Below are 9231 nucleotides of genomic sequence, written 5' to 3'. Positions count from 1 at the left end.
TACATTAGTTACACACGAACTTACCTCGGTATGCAAAATATGGGCGACTAGTTTGATTTAATCCACTTGCTTGGTTTTCCCCTGGTCTAAGTCTGGATTCCATATTTCTTGATCTATAATGACAACATCAATTTATTCAATCATCCATTAATCAAGACATTCCAAAATTCCTACTTTGGCAAAATGACCAGTTTGCCCTTAGACTTTACAAAGTAACAATTTTGCCCCTAGGCTCATAAAATGATTTTAATCAAATTTCTTCCTTTAAAAAGCCTAGCCGAACCTTTATTACTCTAATAGCAACTCAAAATTTTCAATTATTTCACACATTTACAACCTATTTTATAAACTTCACAAAATGGTCCTTTTAGGTGTTTTCATGAAAACCCCTTTGACTAAAGTTGTTTATTTAACAACCATGATTCATTTTCTTCTATAAACACTCAGCAAACATCACAAATCCTCTCATGGTAAATCTCTAAACTATTAACCATTTTGCAAAATAGGCCCCTCATTAGCTATATTAAGCTATAAGGGTTCCAAAAACACAAAAAATCAACAAAAATGACCATCAAAATCACTTACTTGCAAGGGATAGAAGTTGCTGAAATTTTGAGCTCTCAAAACCCCACTCTTTGCTGAAATTTTCAGTGGAGGATAAAGGAAAATACAAAAGATGATAGCTAGCCTTTTAGGTTAATATGTTACTATAATTTAAGTCACCTAACATTTGACCATTCCATGAATTAAGGCTCCATGTCCAGCCACTAATAACTTTGTGGTCTATTTACTCACTAAGGACCTCTAATTTAATGTTTCATAGCCATTTAACTCTTTTAGCTACTAAAACAAATCTTTCGTACTTTATGTGATTTAGTCCTTTTTCGAAATTAAGCAAGCAATTGCTAAAATTAGTTCACCAAAATTTTCATGCACTCATATAATCATGCTTTAACACATAAAATAATATTAAAAATAATTTCTCTAGCCTCCAATTAGTGGTACCAAAACCATTGTTCCGACAAGCGCCAAAATCGGGCTGTTACAATTCTCCTTCCTTAGGGATTTTCGTCCCTGAAAATCTTAACAGTGAAAAGGTTTGGGTATTGATCTCTCATAGTCTCCTCGAGCTCTCATGTGGCCTCTTCAACCCCATGCCTATGCCATAGTACTTTCACAAGTGCTATACTTTTATTTATCAATTGCTTGACCTCTCAGGCCAAGATCTTAACCGGCTCTTTACCATAAGTAATGTCTGATCGAATCTCAATTTCTGTGGGTGAAAGAACGTGTGAAGGGTCAGAACGATAACGACACAACATCAACACATGAAAAACATTGTGGGTCTTCTCTAACTCGAATGGCAAGGCTAGTTGATAACCTACTGGTCCAATTCTCTCAGTTACCTCATAAGGTCCAATAAAACGTGGACTTAATTTTCCTTTCTTACTAAATCTGAAGACTTCCTTCCACGGGGATACTTTCAGAAACAACTTATCAACGACTTGAAACTCAATTTCTTTTCATTTCAAATCTGCATACGATTTCTGTCTATCTGAAGCGACCTTCAAACAATCATGAATTACCTTTACTTTCTCTTCAGTCTCTTTGACTAAGTCAACTCACTGAATCTGATTTTCTCTGAGTTCGGTCCAGTACAAGGGTGTTCGACACTTACACCCATACAAAGCCTCAAAAGGTGCCATTTTCAAACTCGACTGATAGTTATTGCTGTAGGCAAACTCTACCAGCGGCAAATACTTTTCCCAACTGCCTTGGAATTGAAGGACACAACACTGCAACATGTCTTCAAGAATCTGAATTACTCTCTCCAGCTGACCGTCAGTTTGTGGATGGAAAGCCCTGCTAAAATTCAACTTTGTCCCTAAAGCTTCTTGTAACTTTTTCCAAAACCGCGAGGTTTACCTCAGATCTCTATCCGAAATAATCGACAAGGGCACTCCATGGAGTCTCACAATTTCGGATACATGCAAATCAGGCAAATTTTCAAGCAGATAATCCATATGCACTGGTATAAAATGAGCTGACTTTGTTAGCTTATCAACCACAACCCATACGACATCTTTCTTCCTTGGCGTCTAAGGCAGCCCAGACACGAAATCCATAGTAATACAGTCCCATTTCCATTTAGGAACCATCACAGTTGAAGTAAACCTGAAGGTACTTGGTGTTTGGCTTTCACTTGCTGACAAATTAGGCAATTAGAGACAAACTCTAAAACGTCCCTCTTTATTCCCGACCACCAATACATTTTCTTCAAGTTGTTGTACATTTTCACACTACTCGGATGGACAGACATACAACTACTATGTGCCTCATGCAAAATTTTCTGAATAAGCTCATCATCTTTGGGTACACAAATTCTGTCTCGAAACATTAGACAGCCATCTGAACCAATTTGAAAGTCTGATTCTATACCCGTCTCGCACTGAGTTATCTTAGCTTGCAATTCTTTATCACCTTTCTAAGCTTCGCAGATCTCTCACAACAACAATGGCTTCACTCTCAACTCAGCTAAAATCAAACCATTATTGGTTACTAACAATTGAGTGTTCGTAGCCCTCAAGGCAAACAATGACTTCCTACTCAAAGCATCGGCGACCACGTTCACCTTCCCCGGGTGATAGTCAATCACCAGTTTGTAGTCTTTTATGAGCTCTAGCCATCTCCATTTGCAAAGGTTCAGTTCTTTTTTAGCCATCAAATACTTTAGACTTTTATGGTTGGTGAATACTCAGCATCTCTCACCATACAAATGGTGTCTCCAAATCTTCAGTGCGAATACTATGGCGGCTAACTCTAAATTGTGAGTCGGATAGATTTTCTCATACAGCTTGAGTTGTCTCGAGGCATATGCTATTACCTTGCCTTCTTGTATGAGCACGCATTTCAATCCATTCAAGGATGTGTCACTATACACTACGAATTCTTTTCCTGGTTCCGGTTGCACTAAAATTGGAGCTTCAGTCAACAATGCCTTTAGTTTCTTGAAACTCTATTGGCATTTGTCTGTTCATTCGAACTTGACATCTTTTTGTAGCAACCTCATTATCAGAGAAGCAATCATGGAGAATCCTTTAACGAATCGTCTGTAGTAACCTGCTAAGCTTGGAAAGCTTCTAATCTCCAATACATTCCTCAACGATTTCCACTCAAAAATAGCTAAGATCTTACTCGGGTCAACTCTAATTCCATCGCTCGAAACGATGTGTCCTAAGAATCTGACCTCTTGGAGCCAAAACTCATTTTTATTAAACTTGGCATACAACTGTTTATCTCTTAAAGTCTGCAAAACAGTTCTCAAATGCTTTACGTGCTCACTCTCATTATGAGACTAAATTAATATATCATCGATAAAAATAACAGTGAACTTATCAATACGGTTGGAAAATACGATTCATTAAATCCATAAACACAATGGGAGCATTTGTAAAGCCAAAGGACATGACTAGGAACTCATAGTGCCCAACCTCGTCCAAAACGTGATTTTCGGTACTCTTGCTCCTTAACTCTTGGCTGGTAATAACTGGACCTGAAGTCTATCTTAGAAAACACTGTGGCTCCTTTGAATTGGTCAAACAGATCATCGATCCTTGGAAAAGGATACTTGTTCTTCACAGTCACCTTGTTGAGCTATCTGTAATCTATACATAACCTCATCGACCCATCTTTCTTGTTCACAAAAAGGACTGGAGCACCCCACGAAGAATAGCTCGGTCTCGCAAAACCCTTATCCATTAACTCTTATAGCTGAACCTTCAACTCTTTTAACTCCAACGGTGTAATCCTATACAGGGCAACTGAAATAGGTGTTGTACTAGGGACCAACTTAATACCAAACTCGACTTTCCTAGTTAGAGGCTATTCGGGCAACTCTTCCGGATACACATCCAGGTACTCACATACCATAGGCATTAAATCAATCTTTACTTCCGACTCTTGGGTATTCAACACAAATGCAAGATAGGACTCATACCCTTTTCTCATGTATTTCTCAGAAGTCATAGAAGGAATCAGTACAGGTAAGCTATCCAGTTCACCTGATTCAACTCGAATAATATCCCCATTTTCACATTTCAGTTCAATAAACTTACTACTACAATTTACTAACACGTTATGAACAGTCAACCAATCCATGCCAAGAATAAGGTCAAATTCATCAAATGGTAGTAACATGAGGTTAGCTGGAAAACAATGACCTCTAATCATCAAAGAATAGTTTCTACACACTTTGTTAACTATCACATGCTTGCCTAACAGGTTTGACACTTTTATCACAAATTTTGTAGACTCAATAGGCATATTCATGCTAGACACCAATTTCACACAAGCATACGAATAGGTAGACCTCGGATCAATCAAACAACAACAGAAATATCGTGAAGAGAAAAAGTACCCGTAATCACATCCAGTGACGATGCCTCTTTGCGAGCGCAAATGGCATAAGCCCTTGCAGGCACTCCGCCCTCGGCCTCGCGGTGGAATCTCTAGGCGCATCTCTACTGCTAGCCCCACTTTTTAGGTTCTTTTGTGGTTTACTCCTAAAAGGAGCGTTACCCGATCTCACACCTTGATCTCTATCTTTCTCGACCATCTCAGGACAACTACGAATAAAATGGTCTAGCGACCCACATTTGAAACAGTCTCTTTCATTTCTTTGGTGCTCACCGAAATGACGTCTACCGCACTGTGAACATTCTAGTTTGTTCGATTGAGCACTACCAACACTTGCGATAGAAGTGGTTTGAGCTTTAGACACCGTATACTACTTATTCTTATTCCTGCTCGAGAATCTTACTCACGCATTTGATCGAGTAGGAAACTCTCTCAATCTCTTGGATGAGGTCTGAAATTATCTTCCTATTTGTCTTTTCTTTGAGTCACAAGACTCGTTATTAGCTTTTCTGATCTCCTTGACTAACTCTTCTGCCTTACAAGCTCTATCAACAAGCACTACAAACTCCCTTAACTCTAAGATGCCAACTAATAATCGAATGTCTTCGTTCAATCCATGCTCAAATCTCTTGCACATGATGGCTTCGGTAGATATGCACTCCCTAACATATTTGCTGAGCCTCACGAACTCACACTTATACTTTGTTACTGCCATTTGTCATTGCTTCAATTCTAGAAATTCCTTCCTCTTTTGGTCAATAAACCTCTGACTATATACTTCTTTTGGAATTCCTCTTGGAAAAACTTTTATGTAATCCTTTCCCTTGGTATAATCGATACAAGAGTGTTCCACCATTGGTAGGCCGAGTCTCGCAAGAGTGACACAACACACTTTATGCACTCCTCAGGTGTGCAAGACAATTCATCAAATACCCTAATGGTATTTTCTAGCCAGAACTTTGCCTTCTCTAGTCATCATCTATTCACTCTAAATTCCTCGGTCCCTTGGTTCTGAATTCTGTCAACTAGAGGTTTTTCCCTTCTTAATATCTCCACCACTTGGGGAGCTACAGGGGCAGATTGGGGGATTGGAGGGGGTGGAAGAGGTGTAGTGTTCAGATTTGCACAAACAAACTCCAAATACCAAGCATCCATCATATAGAGGTAGGCTTCTCTAGCCCCTCCACCCTGACTCAGTGTCATGGGCCCACTCTCGATTGGTGCGGTCCCCTCAGCGGGAGCCGGCTTATTACTCTCTACATCATCCACTACTACTCCGTTGGGATCTCTTTATTATATGAAAACACATTTTAAATTCGTCAGGAGTCGTCACACTATCATATCACATATATGGCATGTATAGATAGAGTTGTACTCATGCTAGGTTAGTCTAAAAATTGATTAAATCATAGCTCTGATACTACTAAATATAACATGCCTTACCCGTATCCTACGCCAGGATAGGGCACGAGGCGTTATTGGGCTTAAACACATGGATACAAACATTTTCGGATCATAAAATTTCTCTCATATTTAAAACTTTCAAACTTTCTCTTAACATCCCTAATATGGAACTACGAGGCCTAAAACACACCTTGGAAATGGTTCGGGAATAAACTGAACACTTTAGAAAACTTTGAAAAATTTCAATGCAAATAGGGGCACATGCCCGTGTGTCCTCTTAACATGGCCATGCTGAAGGCCCGTTTAGCTCACACAGCCTGAACCTATCAGACATGCCCGTGTCTCTATCCTGTGTGGATTTATTTCTCAATTCAAACCTACAAGGGTTTTCACATAGCCTGGCACACGCCCATGTCCATGGCTTGTGTCCCTCACACGGCCATGACACGCCCGTGTCTCATCCCGTGTATTAAAACCTTGATATTCTGTTTTTGACGTCATCAACCATTTAGGGGCACACGGCCAAGGCACACGCCTGTGTACTAGAAAAATCCCTTAAAGTTACAATCTTTACAAATCCCTTTTCCCCACTACAAATCCATTCTCTTTTAATTTCGTCTCTCTCAATGATTTCAAGTGCCCATTTAAGACAAAGATCGACACCAAAGTGGCAGATCAACAAATGGAAGAATGAAAATAGAAACATGGTGTGCAAGAAAAACATGAAGGTAAAGAAAAAAGAAAACAATAAATAATTTAATTTAATTTAATTTAATGGAGGTATAGTTTATCAATTATCTAGTAATTACGATATTAGTGATAATTAATCAAATAAAAATAGTCAAAGGATCATCACCAATGGAGGTATTTCAAATTTAAAGAATTTGTGAGTAAATTGTAATATAGATATTTAGATATCCATTAATTTAATTTAATTTCTAAAAAATATATAAAACATTCAAGGTGATTAAAAGGGTGGCATTATAGTTAAAAAATTAAATTAAAATTATGATAACCAAATAATCTTAGTCATTAGATAAAATAAATGGTTCCAAATCTTAGAGGTTGTATTTATCTTACCTTACTAAAATAAAACTAACAATACCCAATATTTCCCTTTTTTTTCTTTGTGTAATTAAAGTAACATGATTTTAGATTTTTTTTTGAGCAAAAAAATGAGAATGAAAAGCAAGAGATTAGGTGTTATTAATATTAATCAATTTGGGTATTAGGTATTTATTTTTCTTGATTGAAAGAAATGGTCAACCATTTCATTCTAAAAAATTTGAGATTATTTTTCTTGTTTGAACATAGAGAATGCTTAGGATACAAATGACATGTCAGTTTCCTTTGGTGAATAGTAAGGTTTTTGAACCCCGTTTTTAATGATTTTTATATTTTTGAACTCGTTTTAGCTTAATCTACTTAACTTAGGGCTTGAATTGTAAAGTTATAAAAAATTTAGGGTTTTTCCATGAATGATTCAATAATATTTTTGAATTTTTTTGATAGATTATTAAGTCTAATTGTTAGATAAACATGTTTTGTTAAATAATTTTTGGTGAATTTAAAGTTTAAGGACTTAATGGTAAAATTCATGGTTAATGTTGTGAAATAGAGACAGTTAGGGGTTGTTTGGAACCTTAAGAATATTTGGGTATTATGAAATTTTATTTTATTCGTTAAATTATAAGATTTAGATTTAGGGACTAAATGATAAAAAGTTAAAATTTTAGGGAAATTTTGTAATTTCAATTTAGTATGGATTATAGGTTTGAATTGGATAATTGTAGTCAATTTAAATATTTAATTGAGTGAAATTATTATTTAGATCAAGAAAAGAATCAACAGGACTTGAATCGAGGAAAAGCAAAAGTCTTGGATTAAATTTTGACTTTTGTTGATACAACTGTTGTGGTCGAGGGAAGTTCGTATGAATTTTATATTTATTAAATGTTATTTTGGTTGATTATTTGTTAATATTATATTTTTTTATAATTGATTCGGTAATAATTAGATAATTGAATACTTTACGACAAAAGTCCCGTTTGAACATAGAGAATGCTTAGGATACAAATGACATGTTAGTTTCCTTTGGTGAATAGTGATAAACCGTAATTTATACATATTTTTATCCCATGCTTAGCATATTTTTGGATGAATTATCCTTAGATTTGGTGAATTCGATGCTCCTAATCCTTTAATTTCATGTTTTATACTTAGGTGAGCATAAGAGAGTAAAAAGAGCGAGAAACGGGCCAAAAATGGAGAAAATGGCTCAACGTGGGAAATCAACATGGCCTGGACTTCCTCACATGGGTAGTTCACACACCCGTGTCCATTCAACAGGCTCGAACACGGGTTGAAGCACTTGCACACGGGCGTGTCCTTGTCGAGCCCAAGTCTAGTCCTATTCGGAAAAGGTCACTCTTGAGGGTTTAGAAGCATTCTAAAGCCTATATAAACACCCCAGGAGGTACCTAGAATGGAGACACAGAGTAGGAGGCAAGGAATTACTCGAAGAAAGCCGATTGATCCATCTCAGAAGCCAGATTATCGTTCAAGACTGAAGATCTCCCTTCAATTTCCTTCAAAAGCTTTTGGGTTTTCTTTTTGTTTTGTTATCATTATTCTTCTGAGATGTTTTCTTTTACACTTATGAACTAAACCCCCTAAATACCTAAGGGGAATGAAACCTATGACGGATCTTGTTATTATTTTCTGAATTATATGATAAATATTTGACTTGTTGTTAATTATTAGTTCTTAATTCTTGCTTTAATATTCCAGGATATTGATTCAAGTATTGATGTGCTTATTTAGATGAGAAAAAGTCCCTGACTAAGAGTAGATCTAGCATAGGGTGACACAATTTTTCCAGATTAGGGTGAAACCTAATAAAGGAATCCATAGATCGAGTTAATGACACACTAGGGGTTTTAATTGGAAAGAGATTTCAATTAAACAACCTAGGGTTAGATGTTGTTAGTCTCGAGAGAGATAATAATGTAACTTAGGAATTTCTACGGATCAAGTCAAATGAATAAATCGTCTAATTCAAAGTCAATAACAAGTGAAGCTAGGTGGATTTTTCCCTTGGGTATTGTCCAAATCATACAGTTTTCCCAAAAGTTATTTCCCCAATTTACTTTTTGTGCATTCTTAGTTTAGTAATTAGTTTAGATAAAACAAACCCCTCTATTTTTTGGCTAGATAATAAAAAGAAAGTTAATACTAGTACTTTTGGTTCCTTTGGGTTGGACATCCCGGTCTTGCCATAAGACATACTACTGTTAGATAAGGTACGCTTGCCTTTGTCGTGATAATAGTTAGTTTTCAAGAATGGACATTCATAAATTATAAAATTTATCGCGATTTGCATCACATCAAGTTTTTGGTGCCGTTGCCAAG

Source organism: Gossypium arboreum, chromosome 12 (genome assembly GCF_025698485.1).
Source record: "Gossypium arboreum isolate Shixiya-1 chromosome 12, ASM2569848v2, whole genome shotgun sequence".
NCBI classification, from domain to species: Eukaryota; Viridiplantae; Streptophyta; class Magnoliopsida; order Malvales; family Malvaceae; genus Gossypium; species Gossypium arboreum.
Note: the sequence above shows the minus strand (reverse complement) of the source record.